The sequence below is a fragment of the Hevea brasiliensis genome, chromosome 15 (genome assembly GCF_030052815.1).
Source record: "Hevea brasiliensis isolate MT/VB/25A 57/8 chromosome 15, ASM3005281v1, whole genome shotgun sequence".
NCBI classification, from domain to species: Eukaryota; Viridiplantae; Streptophyta; class Magnoliopsida; order Malpighiales; family Euphorbiaceae; genus Hevea; species Hevea brasiliensis.
The window spans coordinates 45422466-45439874 of record NC_079507.1 but is presented as its reverse complement, the minus strand read 5'-3'; the positions used below and the strand labels follow the sequence as shown (position 1 = coordinate 45439874).

The window sequence follows — 17409 nt, the reverse complement described above, 5'->3', positions numbered from 1 at the left end:
ATAATGCAATATCTAGCATTTTATACAAAATACAAAATAGGATCTATATGGGCCCTATCTACATGCATTGCTGAGGAGGTGACAACCTTGAATACTTCAGATACTTCCGTAGATCAAAACTCCCAAAATTCCCAGTCAAACGTCCATTGGGTTCTAGCTTCAGTACCTGCGTGAAGGAAACAATTCCATCGCGCTAAGCATTGCTGCTTAGTGGTGCAATAATATAACAAGGAAATAATATACAATAAAGATAGAAATAAAACATAATTCAAATAATCAAGATTTATTTATATTTCACATGCGGTTTCTAAAATTTAATGTGTTATATCCTAATTTAGTCTTCTTTGAAAGTGTTTATTTGCCAATGTACAGTAATAATGTACAAAGAAAAATGATTTGAAAAAAATAAATTTATGCTTATATTGTTATATAAGCACATTTGCAATATTTATTTATGTTATAATTTTCTTTGCTAATCTTTTAGCATTTTCTCTATACTTGCTAGGTTGTCTCAGATTATTTCATAATAAGTAAATTTTGATATCTGTCCAGTTCATTTCGATTCTTTCTAATAAATAACTATCCTAATTTATTTTAGGTCATCTTACTCATTTATTTTATTTAATTTCTAATATTTTTAATTGCTAATATTCTTAACTTATCTCAATAAATTACACTGCCCAAGTAACCTACGACAGGCTGACTAAACTGGATAACGGGTCGTTGGCACTGGACACCGCGGTGCCTCTGGCCGTCATACCATGGGACGCAGAACATCAACCACGTATGCAGTCAGTATGGCTAAAAAGCCATGATAACACATAATCGGGCATAAAAGCCATGAATGTTGGCATAAAGCCATGAATACGGGCATAAAGCTATGAATACAAGCATAAAGCCTTTCGCAGTACTGCTAAAATAATACCCTATTGGCATGCCAATCTATCCAATCTGACACATGTGTCTAGGCAATACAAGGGCACATAATATCATTAAATATTAATATATTGTGTTTTATGAATTCATTATTTCATGAGAAATTTCAATTATAATTCATACATTCATTTGATCATTTATATGATCACAATTCACATCAATTATCCTTTTATATCATTGTACTCAAAATACTTCTCCTTTCTATAATAATGAGAACTAATGTCTCATTCATACATTAATATAGTTCATTTATTCATTCATTATGTTATTCTTATTGATCACAATTCTAAACAATGGTTCACATGTACCATTGTATTCAAAACATTTTCCTTTCTCATTTATACATTCAAGAATCTACTTATGTAATTACAAATTTTATATTTCAAGTTGAGTTACTAATATTTCATGAATTCCATTTGTGATGGGCATATAAGCCCTAACTATCTATTCACATTAATTAGGTGACTTATTTTTCATGTTTCAAGTAATCCATAAACATTTCATGGATTTCAAATTTATGGCCTTAATTCCTTTTTAACAATTTTGACTAGGATGCATAGTCTACATTTGTCATACAATTCTAAGCATTTAAGCTTAGAATTGGTTCTAGGTTTTCATCTTAATTTACTAATCATTTTGATTACTATTCACCTTACTAGTCAACCAAAATGTTGACTTTTTCATACTTAGTGGATATATTAATTCTAATTACACCAAGATCCCACATTTTGAGTTTTACATTTACTAGTATTAATTGCCAATTGCAATTTAAAGTCCCCTAGATGCATTTCTAATTTCAAATTTTGAATTTCAAGTTTTGGTGTCACTATTCACCTCATTGGTCAACAAAAATGTTGACTTTTGCATAGACAATAGGTACATTGGTTTTAACACTCCCGATGTACCACATTTTGCATTTAAAACTTGTTGGAATCAATTACCAAATCCATTTCCAAGCTTATTTCAAGTTTTCATGTCACTATTCACTTCATTAGTCAACTAAAATGTTGACTTTTGCATAGAAAATATGTACATTGACTTTGGCACTTCAAACATACTACATTTCTCATTTAAAACTTGTTGGTTTTGGTCACTTTCTCAAAGCTTAGGTCATTTTGGCAAAATTGCCAATTTTCGGTTTTGGTGCTCCGAAGTTGCACTGTTTCATTGGTCAATTTACTGTTGGAATTTGACAAAACTTCCTTCATAGAAAATGTTCCTTATTTTGTCTAGTTGAATTTCTTTTTTTGAATCACTTCATTTGGAGTTTTGTAGCTCAAGTTATGGCCAAAATAAGTTTACTGTTCACGTGTACTGTTCCTGCTGAAATTTTGGATTTTGTCAGATTTTGGTCCAACTTTGGTCAGTAATTTGACCAAGTTAAGTTCATAATTTGGTCTAACTTTCTTCATATGAAATGTTCTACTATGCCTTAGGTTTCCATCGGTTCAAGAATCGCCTAAATCCGAGTTTTTTAGAGAGAGTTATAGCCATCCAAACATTACTGCTCAAATGAAAATTCTGGAAATCTCAAGACTGATAAACTTCACTTTGCTCAATGATTTGATTTGGTTCTGGTCATAATTTGGGGTAGGTTTCTTCATGAAAATTGTTTGTCTATGTCTTAACTTGTTGCTGTAAACATTTCAGGTCAATTGACCATATCTACAGTGAGTTATGGCCAAATGAACAGTTCTGCAGGTGTTGTTGCAGGGTGTCCGGATTGGAGCCAACTTTTGGTCCTCTTGCTTTGGTCTTTTGGGCATGGTTTCTTCAGCAAAAATGTGCCATTATAGGCCTAGTTTCATGTCCAATTGGCCAAACACCAATTGGACCAACACAGCCAAAGATATGGCAGTCCAAGTGGACTGAAATTTTAGTCACCCTGCTGCACTCATTGGGCAGCCTTCCATTTCAGTTTTGCCATGCATTAACTCACTTCAAATTATGATTAACTTGCCTTAAATGGTCACTAATTGACCACTAGAATGTCCATTAATCATTTAAACACAATATCTCCAATTTTCATACTAACCCTAATTGATCAAATCTCATTCTCATACAAACTCAAAAAATTCAACTCCATTAAACTCCAATTCATATATATGCATTAATTGACATTAATATACCAACTTAATTGCAATTAAACCATCAATACCCTAACCCTCTCCTGGCTGCCACCATTCATACATACTCCTACATAAATGTTTTATTCAATTTCTTAACAATTTCTTATTCACTTGAACTTCCTAACATGGAATAAAAAGAAAAATGTAAGAGTTAGCACTAACCTTTTTTTTTTAGCAGAATTTTCCCAAGCAATTCCTTCACTTTCTTGGCTTTTCTTGGCTGCCAAACACTCCTACAAGGTGTGGGGGTAATTTTTATTGAAGGGATCTAGGGTTTTTGGTGCAAGATAAGCAAGGTTTCCAAGCTTGGAAGCTTGAACTATGGTGGAAACCCTCTCCTCTCTTTCTCTACGTTTTGGCTGCCCAAGGATGAAGATGGGAGTGCAGATTTGGTCTTTCATTTTGTCTCTTTTTAATTAGTTTTTATCTCTTTTAATTTGGCTTGTTGGGTTGTGATTGGTGGAAGCCTTCCAAATGACATCATGTGATGTCATATTTAGGTTTTTCTTTCATTTTCTTTTCTTCTTTTCTCTACTCATTTTCACTTTATTTTTTAGTAATATTTATTCATATTTTAGATCATAATAATTATTTACTTAACTGGACAAGTCGGTCAAAAATTGTCTCTGAAGGCGAAATGACCAAAATGCCCTCCGTTTGGCTTAACGGGTCAAAATTGTCTGTACCGATTGAAAAATTTTTCTAAATATTTTATTGGCATTCTAATGCCATAGGAACCTCAATGACCCTTCTCTGGAGTCCCAACAATTATTTTATAATTTTTCCCCCGGGTTTAGGGCTCCTCGTTGCGAGAACCGCAACTTCCCTCTGGGTTACCCATCGCTTGGACACCGGCTCATTTGACTTAGTTGTATTTCATTTCTAAAATTTTTACTAAATTTTTCTTATTAGTATTTGAGTTAATTATGGTTCTTCACTTTAGTTTAAATATTTTTTTGGACGTTCTAGCTGTCCGGACCGACACTGGTCACTGGAACAGTAGAATGTACGGAATTGCTTCCGGGAGGATGTTACAAGAACCTACTCCGCCAGCCCAAGCGGAGCCTACTCAGCCTCCACAGGCTATGTTCCAGCAAATGGCCGAATTCTTCAGACAAATGGTTGGGGTAATGCCACCACCACCACCACCACCTCCACAGCAGAAATCACACCTGGAAAGACTGAGAAAATTTGGAGCAGTGGATTTCTTTGGCAAGAGAGAAGATAATTCTATTGCAGCCAAAAATTGGTTGAACAGAACAGGAAGGGTTTTAAAACAACTCCATTGCACTCCAGAACAAAATCTAGAAGCTGCTGTATCTCTGTTGCAAGATGATGCTTACCAATGGTGGGATACGGTGTCTAGTGAAGTGCAGCCAGAAGTAATAACTTGGGACTTCTTCCTTTCAGAATTCAAGAAGAAGTATGTGGGTAGTGTATACTTGGAAGAGAGAAGAAGAGAGTTCATTAATCTGAGGCAGAGACAGCTGACAGTGACAGAGTATGAAAAGGAATTTGTCAGACTAAGCCGCTACGGAAGGGAGATAGTCCCTAATGAAGCTGAGAGGTGTAAGAGATTTGAAAAGGGATTAAATGACAATATAAAAATCATAATCACTGCCTTGGGAATCACAGACTTCACCAAGTTAGTGGAAGCAACAATAAAAGTTAAAAAAGTAAGAATAAGTGAGCAGACCAGAAGAGAGAGACAGCAGAAGAGGGCCCCGTGTCAGTCTAGCTCATCTCCTACAATAGGAAAAAAGTTCAAAGGTCCACCTGCACAGAGTTCAGGTCAACCATAAAGTCAGGGTCAGACCCAGGGGCCCAGGCCACAGTTCACCCCTAGGAGAGGTCAGTCCACACCATCAGTGGGCAGCTCTCCAGGGACGAGGTTTAGGAGACCATCCCCAGCATCTTCTGTGTGTCCACATTGCCTGAAGTGGCATAAGGGGAGTGTTTGAGAGTGACTGGTGCCTACTTAAGGTGTGGGTCAACAGAGCATCAGTTGAGGAACTGTCAACGTAGAACTGCTACAGCTGCTCCAACACAAGTAGACAGACCTGCTCCTGCACCACAAAAGGGTAGGAAATTTGGCAAATCTGAGGCAGTGGGACCACCACAAAGGCTTGCATCTAAGCCAACAGAGAGTCCTAAGGGCAGACCACCTGCCAGAGCCTATGCCATGAGAGCTCAGGAGGAGCAAGATGCCCTGGACGTTATCAGGGGTACGTTCTCCCTCTACAATACATCTGTGCATGCGTTGGTGGATCCAGGATCCACTCATTCATACATCTGCATCAACTTACTCGTGGAAAGGGGGATATTGGTAGGGGAGAGTGACCAAGACATTCTGGTCACTAATACATTGGGCCATAGTGTAATGGTGAACAAAGTGTATAAAAGTTGCCCGTTAAGGATTCAGGGGTATGAATTCTTGGCAAACCTGATTGAGTTGCCTTTCCATGAGTTTGACATGATTTTGGGAATAGACTGGTTGTCACGTCATCAGGCAATGGTTGATTGTAAATTGAAGAGAATTTCCTTAAAAACTCCTCAGGGTAATGAGATCACAGTTATGGGGGAAAGGACAAATTTCTTGTCCAATGTCATCTCAGCCACAGTTGCAAGAAAACTTATGAGAAAAGGCTGTGAAGCCTACCTAGCACATGTGGTAGATACTAGGTAGGCTAAGCCAGATCTGTGTGACATACCCATAGTAAAAGACTTCCCAGATGTGTTCCCTGAAGAATTGCTTGGCTTGCCACCAAAAAGGGAAGTCGAATTTGGTATTGAGATACTGCCGGGTACAACACCAATCTCTATTGCTCCTTATAGGATGGCACCCACAGAATTAAAAGAACTGAAAATCCAGTTACAGGAGTTACTGGATAAGGGGTTCATACACCCCAGTGTGTCACCATGGGAAGCTCTAGTGCTGTTTGTAAAGAAGAAGGATGGGACTTTGAGGTATTGATTACTGGCAGTTTAATAAAGTGACTGTGAAGAATAAATATCCGTTGCCTAGAATTGATGATCTGTTTGATCAGTTGAAGGGAGCAGGAGTATATTCTAAAATTGATCTCAGATCAGGGTATCATCAGCTGAGGGTAAAGGATGCAGATGTGCCAAAGACTGCATTCAGGACCCGGTATGGGCATTATGAGTTTCTGGTGATGCCCTTTTGCCTAACAAATGCACCAGCGGCATTCATGGACCTTATGAACCGTATCTTCCATCCATACCTAGATCGGTTCGTAGTGGTCTTTATTGATGATATTTTGGTGTATTCCAAGACCAGGGAAGAACATGATGAGCATTTGAGGATTGTTCTGCAAACCCTGAGAGAAAAGAAGCTGTATGCTAAGTTGTCCAAGTGTGACTTCTGGTTGAATGAGATTGCATTCCTTGGACACATAGTGTCAGCTGATGGGATTAGAGTGGATCCCAAGAAATTAGAAGCAGTGATGGAATGGAAGCCTCCTAGGAATACAACTGAGGTCAGAAGTTTCTTGGGCTAGTTGGGTATTATAGAAGATTTGTGAAGGGATTTTCCTTAATAGCTGCTCCAATGACCAAGTTGTTACACAAGAATGTCAGATTTGACTGGAATGACAAGTGTCAGACCAGTTTTGGGAAGTTGAAGGCTATATTGACAGAGGCACCAGTGTTAACACAGCCATTGTCAGGAAAGGACTTTGAGCTCTATAGTGATGCCTCGCATAATGGGTCAGGGTGTGTATTGATGCAAGAGGGGAAGGTGGTTGCCTATGCTTCTAGGCAGTTAAGGCCACATGAACAGAATTATCCTACCCATGATCTAGAACTTGCAGCAATTATCTTCGCACTGAAGATATGGAGGCATTACTTGTATGGTGAAAAGTGCTACATTTACACAGACCACAAAAGTCTGAAATACTTGCCAACCCAGAAGGAGCTCAACCTCAGATAGAGGCGATGGATTGAGTTCCTGAAGGACTATGATTGTGTGATTGACTATCATCCTGGGAAGGGAAATGTAGTTGCTGATGCTTTGAGCAGAAAATCCATCATAGCTTTGAGATCATTGAATGCCCGTTTATCTTTGGCTCGAGATGGAGCTATTTTGGCTGAGTTGCAAGTGAGGCCAAACTTGTTACAGCAGATTTTAGATGGACAGAAGGTAGATGAGAAGTTAAAGGCTATTATGAGTAAAATCCTAAAAGGGAAAGAAACTGACTATGAAGTGAAAACAGATGGGTGTCTGTACTACAAAAGAAGACAATTTGTACCAGATGATGGGGAATTGAAGGCCAGTATTCTAAAAGAGGCACACACCAGTGTTTATGCTATGCACCCAGGAAGTACAAAAATGTATCATGATCTGAAGCTTCAGTATTGGTAGCCTGGTATGAAGAAGGACATAGTTGACTATGTGACTAAATGCTTGACTTGTCAGTAAGTCAAGGCAGAACATCAAGTTCCATTGGGTTTGCTACAGCCTATACGCATACTTGAATGGAAATGGGATCAGGTCACCATGGATTTTGTAAGTGGTCTACCTCTCACCCAGAAGAAGCATGATGCAGTATGGGTGATAGTAGATAGATTGACAAAGTCAGCACGCTTTTTGCCAGTTAGGACTGACTACTCTTGGAGAAGTTAGCAGAACTGTATATCAGTGACATAGTTAGACTGCATGGAATTCCACTTTCCATCATATCTGATCGAGACCCAAGGTTTACATCGAGATTTTAGAAGAAGTTGCATGAATCCTTGGGTACACAACTCCACTTCAGCACAACTTTCCATCCTCAGACAGATGGGCAATCAGAAAGAGTAATCCATGTAAGCAATTGAAACCAATTGAACTAACACAAATATTGAACTGAAATGATAATAATAATATGAAATATATGTCAGGTCCTTGAGGATATGCTGAGGAGTTATGTCATTGAATTTGAGGGAAGTTGGGATAGTTACCTCCCACTGGCAGAATTTACATACAATAATAGCTACCAAGCTAGCATCCAAATGGCCCCATATGAAGCGCTGTATGGGAGGAAATGTAGAACTCCAGTGTGCTGGACTGAATTAGGTGAAGATAAATTGGTAGGGCCAAACCTGATGAAATAGACTGAGGAGAAGGTAAAACTAATCAAAGCCAATATGAAGGTTGCTTCAGATAGACAAAAATCTTATGCCGACCAGAAGAGAAAAGAAATAGAATATGCGGTTGGTGACAAAGTATTCCTCAAGGTGTCACCGTGGAAGAAGGTACTGAGGTTTGGAAGAAAAGGTAAGTTAAGCCCTAGGTTCATTGGCCCATATGAAGTTATTGAATGTGTGGGTCCAGTGGCCTACAGGCTAGCTTTACCACCAGAGCTGGACAAGATCCACAATGTGTTCCACGTGTCTATGCTAAGAAGATATCGCTCAGATCCTTCACATGTCATCTCAATGGAAGAAATTGAAGTATAATTAGATTTGACATATGAAGAAGAACCCATACGGATCCTAGCCCGGGAAGTGAAAGAGTTAAGGAATAAGCAGATTTCACTGGTGAAAGTGCTTTGGAGGCACCACAACACCGAGGAGGTAACTTGGGAAAGTGAAGAGACAATGAGGCAACAGTTTCCTCAACTGTTTGCATTAGGTAAATTTCGAGGAAGAAATTTAAATTAGAGGGGAAGAGTTGTAACACCCTCCCTATAGCAATTCCGTACATTCTACCGTTCCGGTGACCGATGTCGGTCTGGACAGCTAGAACGTCTGGAAAAATATTTAAACTAAAGTGAGGAACAATAATTAACTCAAATATTAATAAGAAAAATTTATGAAAAATTTTAGAAATAAAATACAATCAAGTTAAATGAGCCAGTGCCCTAGCGATGGGTAACCTAATGGGAAGTTGCGGTTCTCGCAACTTGGAGCCCTAGACCTGGGGGAAAATTCATAAAATAATTTTTGAGACTCTAGAGAAGGGTCATTGAGGTTTCTATGGCATTAGAATGCCAAGAAAATACTTAGAAAAATTTTTCAATCGGTACAGATAATTTTGATCTGTTAAGCCAAACAGAGGGCATTTTGGTCATTTCGCCTTCGGAGGTGATTTTTGGCCGACTTGTCCAGTTAAGTAATTAATTATTATGACATAAACTATGAATAAATATTGCAACAAATTAAATTGAAATTGAGTAGAAAAGAAAAAAAATGAATTAAATAAGAAATTATGACATCACATGATGTCATTAGTGTGCCTCCACCCAATCACATGGTGACACATGGCTATAACTCACATAAAATGAGTTAAATGGGCAGAAATGAAAGAACCTTTCTTCTTCCATCCGTAGCTCTCCTAACCCTTACCACCATTAAAGCTTATCCAAGCTTTATAACCCACCCAAATCTCACTTGAAACCCTAAGTCCACTTCAATAAAATTTGTCTCTACATCTTAAGCAAGTGTTTAGCTGCTAAGAAAGCCGAAGAAACTGAAGGAATTTTGAGTGGAAAAATTCTGCTCAAAAGGTTAGTGACCAATCTCTCTTCCTTTCTTTTAATATATGTTTAAGGACTTGATTGAGCGATTGACTATTTTCTCAAGGATATGTTTCAGCTCCCGGTTTGAAACTTTTACTTGGCCACTGGTCTGAGGATGGTAAGGGGTTGCCACCTTGTGAGTCACTATATATTTCTTCAATAAAATTTTAAATTGTTGATTGAAGAAGTGACTTCCTTCATCGCTGATTTCTGCTCTTGGTGTGCCAAATCTTGTGAAGATGTTATTTTTGAGGAATTTTGTTACCATTCTGGCATCATTTGTTAGTGTGGCTACTGCTTCTACCCATTTTGACACATAGTCAACACCAACTAGGATATACTCATTTCTAAAGGAAGTTGGGAATGGACCTATGAAGTCTATTCCCCACACATCAAATAATTCAATTTCAAGTATACCATCTAGTGGCATCTCATTCCTTCTTGAAATGTTTCCTGTTCTTTGGCATTGATTACAAGCTAGCACAAATGATCTTACATCCTTGAATAGATGTAGCCAGTAAAACCCTACTTAGAAAACCTTAGCTGCTATTTTTGTGGTGCCAAAGTGTCCTCTATATAATGATGAATGGCAATGCTATAGAATGCTCTCTATTTCCTCTTTCAGTATGCATCTTCTTATTAGCCCATCATTACATCTCTTGTACAGCAGGGGTTCCTCTCATGTGTAGAACCGCACATCATGCTGAAATTTCTTCTTTTACTGATAATACATGTTTGGAGGCAATACTCTGCACACATGAAAATTAACAAAGTCAGCATACTGTGGAGCTTGGGAAAATGCTAGTAATTATTCATCAGGAAATGAATCATCAATTGGCAAATCCTCAATGTCCCTTATGTCTTCCAATTTCAGTTTAAAGAGGTAGTCAGCTACTACATTTTCGGATCCCTTTTTGTCCTTTATTTCATGGTCAAATTCTTGCAGGAGTAAAATCCATCGAATCAGCCTTGGTTTTGCTTCCTTCTTATTCGAAAGGTATCAGATGGCAGCATGGTCTGTGAATACAATGACTTTCGATCCAATGAGGTAGGATCTAAACTTATCATTTGCAAACACTACCATTAGGAATTCCTTTTTTGTGGTAGCATAATTGATTTGTGCGTCGTCAAGTGTATTGCTAGCGTAATAAATGGCGTGGAGTTTTTTTTATCCTTTCTTTGCCTGAGTATTGCTGTAACTGCATAGTCACTTGCATTGCACATCACCTCAAATGGTAGCTCCCAATCTAGTAGCTACATTATTGGTGCTGAAATCAAGGCTTCTTTGATCCTGTTAAAGGAGACAAGGTAATTTTCATCAAAATAGAAGGAAACATCTTGACTTAACAAGTTGGTAAGTGGCTTAGCTATTTTAGAGAAGTCTTTAATGAATCTTCTATAAAAGCCTGCATGTCTCAAAAACTTCGCACTCCTTTGACTGATGTTGGTGGTGGCATTTTTTTTATTGATTTCAATTTTTGCCTTGTCAACTTTAATTCCTCTTTCTGATATCAAGTGTCTAAGAACTATACCTTCCTTTACCATGAAGTGGCATTTTTCCCAATTTAGGACCAGGTTTGATTCTTTACATCGTTGCAACACTTTGGAAAAGTTAGCTAGGTAATCATAAAAAATAGTTCCATAAACAGAAAAATCATCCATAAAAACCTCCATAATATTTTCAATATAATCAGAAAAAATGGCCATCATGCACCTTTGGAAAGTAGCAGAGGCATTAAAAAGACCAAAAGGCATTCTTATATATGCAAAGGTTCCATAAGGGCATGTGAATGTGGTCTTTTCCTGGTCTTCTAGGCGAATAGGTATTTGGAAAAATCCTGAATACCCATCTTGATAACAAAAGTAGGAATGTTTTACTAGCTTTTCTAACATTTAATCTATGAAAGGAAGAGGAAAATAGTCTTTTCTTGTGGCACTATTCAATTTCCTATAATATATGCATATGCGCCAACCAGTGACTACCCTAGTAGGGATCAATTCATTATTTGCATTTTGAATAACAGTTGTCCCATCTTTCTTAGGCACTACATGTACTGGACTAACCCATTTACTATAAAAAATTAGGTATATAATACTGGCATCTAATAATTTCAGAATTTCATTCTTAACTACTTCTTTCATGTTTGGGTTAAGCCTTCTTTAGTGTTCAATAGTGGGTTTACTATTTTTCTCCATAGGTATCCGATGCATGCAAATGGAAAGATTAATCCCTTTCAGGTCTTCTATTTTATACCCTATAGCTTTGCTATGGGTCCTAAGTACCCTTAATAATTTTTTTCTCTTCTATTTTAGATAGGCTGGCATTGATAATAATAGAATATTCAGAATTTGAGTCCAAAAATGCGTACCTTAGCATAGAGGGGAGAGGTTTTAGTTCTGCCTATTTGGTGTTTTCTTAAGGCTTGCCTTTGGGCTATTCTTCCTTTAACTCTTCTACCGTGAAAACTTGAGCCAATGGTAGGGGTGCATTAGCTGTCAAGGATTGTGCATAAACTGTAATTTCTGTGTTCTCATTCTCTATTATGTGGTTGTGCATGATGCATGCTTCAAGAGGATCTTCAGGGTGTGCCTTATGGAATTCCTCTTCAATTTGCTTGTCAATTATATCAACCTTAAAGCATTCGTCAGGTTCAAGTTTTTGCTTCATTGCACTGAACAGGTTGAACTCCACTTCTTGATCTCCTACCTTGAGGGTTAACTGCCCGTTCTTAACATATATGATAGCTGTGGCAGTTACTAAGAAAGGTTTTCCCAGGATGATAGGAATTTGGATGTCCACTTCCATTTCCACTACAACAAAATCAACTGGGATAAAGAACTTTCCCATCTTGATAGGGATGTTTTCTAGGAAGCCCATAGGGTATTTTACAGATCGATCAGCTAGTTGCAATAAAATTGTTATATTTTTAAGCTCCACTACATCCAGCTTCTTACATATTGACAGAGGCATCAAACTTACACTAGCACCTAGGTCATAAAGGGCTTTGTCTATATTTATGTTACCGATAAGCCAAGGTTTGGAAAAGCTTCCTGGGTCCTCGAGTTTTGATGGCAGCTTGTTTTGTATAATGGCACTGCATTCCTCTATAAGAGCAACAGTCTCATAATCCTTCAGCTTTCTTTATTTTGATAAAATGTCTTTAAGGAACTTGGCATAAGATGGCATTTGAAAGAGTGCTTCTGTAAAAGGAATGTTTATATAGAGTTTTTTAAAACTTTTAGAAACTTTCCAAACTGCTGGTCCAATTTAGCTTTCTGGATTCTTTGAGGAAAAGGTAGAGGACGCTAATATGGTTCTGGTAACTTCTTTTTCATCCTTGCTTCCTCTTCTTGATCCTCTTTAGCTTCTTCCTTTTTCTCCTCTGTTTGGTTTTCAGATTTATCAGAAGTTCTCTTAGTTGGTTCTTCCTCTGACTATTCTAGAACTCTTCCACTCTTTAATGTAACTACCTTACAGTGCTCCCTTGGGTTCATCTCTGGTTGATTAGGCAGCTTATCAGCAGTCTTACTTGAAGAACTTACTTGCTAAGCAATTTGATTTTCAAGCATCTTATTATGGGTGGCAAGTTGGTCCATCCTGAAAGCTAGCTATTTGATCATTTCATTCTGCTATTGCTGGGCTACTAGGAAGCCTTCCATATGGATTCCATAGTCGACTTTGGTTCAGGCTATTAGTTCTGAGGAGGTGGCGGTGGCTGTGTAGGATTTTGTCCCCTATTCTAAAATCCTAGGGGTGTTGGTGGTTTGTATCCTTGCTGTTTGTTCATTGACTGATTCTGTGAATTGGACCATGAGAAATTAGGTTGGTTCTTCTATTCAGGGTTGTATGTATTTGAATATGGATTGTTGAGCTGCCTCTGGTTGAAGTTTCCTCCGTTATTCACATAGTTCATATATTCTGTGGAGAGTTCATTGAAGTTGTTACATTCTGAAGTCATATATCCTTCTCCACAACTATCATAGTGTTGGTTGTTCATCCCTATAGCATTGGCTTACATTCTATCAAGCCTTATTGTGAGCTAGTCAAATTGAGCATTTATCATGCTTAGGGAATCCACTTGTAGGATCCCTGCTATTCACCTTATATTCCCCCTTTCATTTAACCACTCATAGTTGTGATACGCAACCCTCTCCAGAAGTTCAAGTTCTTGGTCCACTATTTTCTCCATTTGGTCACCTTCTGCAGCTGAATCTATTGTGCTCCTTGTAGAGGGCAGTAGCCCATTATAAAAGTTCTAAACCAATAGCCAATTCTCTATGCCATGGTGTGGACATTATCTTTGTAAGTATTTATATCTCTCCCATGCATCATAGAGTGATTCACCTTCCTTTTGCCTAAAGGTGTTGAGTTCAAACCTCAACTTTGCAGTCTTTGTAGGTGGAAAATACCTTGCTAGAAAAGCTTATGAGAGGTCTTCCCAAGTGGTGAATGTTCTAACTGGTTGAGAGAGTAACAACTTCCTTGTTCTATCTCAAAGGGAGAATTGGAATGCTCTGAGTCTTATAGCTTGATCAGAGACTCCATTCATCTTGAATGTGTCACATAGGGCAAGAAAGCATTGGAGGTGGTAATGTAGATCTTCTATTGGTGAACCACCAAACTGGGTCTATTGGATCATCTAGAGCTGTACCGATTTTAATTCAAAATTATTGGCAGCCACTGTGGGTCTTGTAACACTAGGTTGGAATCCTTGTATAGATGGAGCTCCGTAATCCTTCAAGAGTCTTGGCCTGTTGTTGTTGTTGTTGTTGTCGGCCATGATTGGGGTTTCTGGATTTCCTTGATCTTATTCTTGGCATTTCCTTTCCCTCCTGATGGTTCTTAGGGTCCTACCTATCTCTGGATCCAAATCAAAAACTTCCTCCTCTGGCTTTATTCTGGTCATACACCAAACCTATCACCTGAGAGAGAAAAAAAAGAATAAAATGAATTAAACAAAATTAAATAGTAGATGAAAATGCCTAAATCAGCTAAATTACCTATTGCCTAATATTATTACAATTAAATTCCTCGACAATAGCACCAAAAACTTGTTTGCTAGTTTCTCAACCCCGCAAGTGCACAGATCGCGAACAAGTAATAATGTAGTGAGTAAAGTATCATCCCACGAGGAATTTAACTAACAAGTACTAGACTATCTAGGCTATCGAATAAAGTGGAGAGTGAAATTTGTCGATTTTGAATACTAGGAATAAAAAGGGTAATGAACTTAAAAAGGAATAACCTATTTCGAAATAATTCCAGAATTAAGATTTCACATTTTAACCTTAATATGAATTTAATCTTATCCATTTATTGGATTGAGAGTCATTTGCTTTGATAGAAATTAATCCTGAAGTATCTTAGATCCTCTCTCAAGGTATCTAAGGTGTATTTCAATTAGAGCCAAACTCTACTTTCGTTAATGATTAATCCTAATCAAAACCCTTTAAGATCTGTGATTAATTTTGGAACTCCACAAAGGTTACCAACCTATCTCTAGGTCAGATTTCCTAGGTTCAAAATCTTGATTTTCTAATATTAATCTTCACCTTTCAGTTCCTCAATTAATACCTACAATTGATATTAAGTGGGTACCAACACATAGCATGCATTAAGATCGCAAGAAATTAAATCAAAGAATAAATCTCAAATCCAATTAATAAATCTCAATATTCATCCATGATAATGATTACAAGCGTTGCTCTCCTAATTGTAGAATATGGAAATTACTCACTCATGGTGTGTTCAGCAAATATAATAAAAATAAAATAAAAGAACAATAAAAGTATGCTTAAAGAGATAGAACAAAAGAACCTAAGAGAATCTGCAGCTTTGATCTTGTGGAACTTCAGCTGAAGGCTCCTCTTTGATATTGATACACTACTCTTCTAAGCGGCTATAGGAAAATGATGAAAGTGTTATCATTTGGCTCTCATTCTCCCTTTCTGCTTTCTATTGCTTCTATTTATATTTAGTGCCTAGGGTTAGGTTTTCAGAGTCCCCCATAGCATTAGAAGTCTCTTCTCTCTGTTAAAAATTGGAGCTAAATTAGGAAATTAGCTGACAGCTGATACACAGCCCATGTGCCACTATAAGGCCCAGGGCCATGTAATTCACTGGAGCTTTGAAGACTACATCTCATATTGGCACAGGAGATTACACGGGGTATTGCTAGTTACATGGGTCCAAGTACACTACCCTTATTCCTTTGCTCTTCAGAGAATTCTTCAATCCGAGCTAAGCAGAGACTTATACGCGTCTTCATGGTTTACACGGGTTAGGGTACATAGCCCGTGTACTTCGTTTCTTCCTTGACTCTTTAGTTTTCTCCTGGAAGTATATTATATGGGTCCATGGCTTTGCTTACACAACCCATGTAAAGTGTATTAGCAACACTTCTCTTTCCTTTGGTCTTTCCAAGCTTTCTTTTGCACTCTTATGCCTTGGAACTTCATCCAAACACCTAAAATGATGTAGAAAACATGAAATTTAGAACTTGACAATGGAATTTACAAAAGTTGATGAAATTAATGATTATGCATGAGATTACTTATCTAAATGTTGTGAAATAATATGCAAATGTGCTTAAAAACATCCATATAATACAAGTGTATCATCTATCTCACTTGGGGTGCTCATAGATATCCTGATATACATTGAGCCCTATGTGTGGTAGGGTTTCCATAGTGTGGAAACCATAATTTCTAGGGATGGTTATGGGTGCCTTAGTACCAGGGTTGATTCTAAAGGCTCAAAGAAATCTTATGATTAAACAACCATTGTAACGGCCCGACCCACTAGTGATATTGTCCGCTCTGGGTCGAAGCCCTCATGGTTTTAAAACGCGTCACTAGGGGTTACGAACCACCAACTTATAAACCCAGCATCTCTCCCGTGTTTTGCCAATGTGGGATCTGCCTAGGGTGTTACAATCCACCCCCCTTATGGGACTCAGCGTCCTCGTTTAGGTTTGCACCACCATCGCTCAAGGTTGCACGCGGAGCGGCTCTGATACCACAAATGTAATGGCCCAGCCCACTAGTGATATTGTTTGCTCTGGGCCGAAGCCCTCATGGTTTTAAAATGCGTCACTAGGGGTTACGAACCACCAACTTATAAACCCAGCATCTCTCCCGTGTTTTGCCGATGTCGGATTTGCCTAGGGTGTTACAAATGTGACACCCCTTACCCATCTACCGTATAGCAGAGCAAAAAGTGCCACATTCGGTATCGGAGCACCCTATCTTGTTTTATCATATCTATTGTAAACTTTTGATGTCATTTAAAACATATATTCTATGTGTAGAAATATTTTTTTTTTCGGTGGAGACCCGGACAGAGCCTCCCTTATTTTATTAGCATCTGGCGAGTTTCACTAATCACCTATTAACATGTCCATATTCATTTCACACATTTTCATATCATATTCTCATGTATCATATCATTCACAACTATTTATGAGATCTCAAAATGAAGTGTCATCTATTGCATTCATATGGAAATTCATAGATAATAAATTATAAGTTTTCATTTCGAGTCCAAAATGAAATACATCATAAACTAGTAATTACATCATGACTAGACATAATGAACCAAAATACTAGTCTACATATGGGCCCTACCAAAATACAAAAGACTGGTAAGGTGACGTTGATCGGTGGCAGATCTGGTCGGAACTTTGTCCGAATACTACTGTGGCGACTGCTGATCTTCAGTACCTACACGATGGAAAAACAACACGCTAAGCATAACGCTTAGTGGTGCATAATTTATAATAACAATAATTAAAGAATTGAATTAATATTTACAAATCATAAATTCT

At 37.9% G+C, this 17409-nt stretch overlaps 1 non-coding gene across 1 annotated transcript; it reads left to right on the top strand.

Moving 5' to 3' along the window:
• The first annotated feature begins 13861 nt into the window (after positions 1-13861).
• LOC131174279 (small nucleolar RNA R71) lies at positions 13862-13968 on the top strand. The gene has a single exon (XR_009144527.1). It is a non-coding gene; the product is annotated as a small nucleolar RNA R71 (small nucleolar RNA).
• Positions 13969-17409: the final 3441 nt, after the last annotated feature.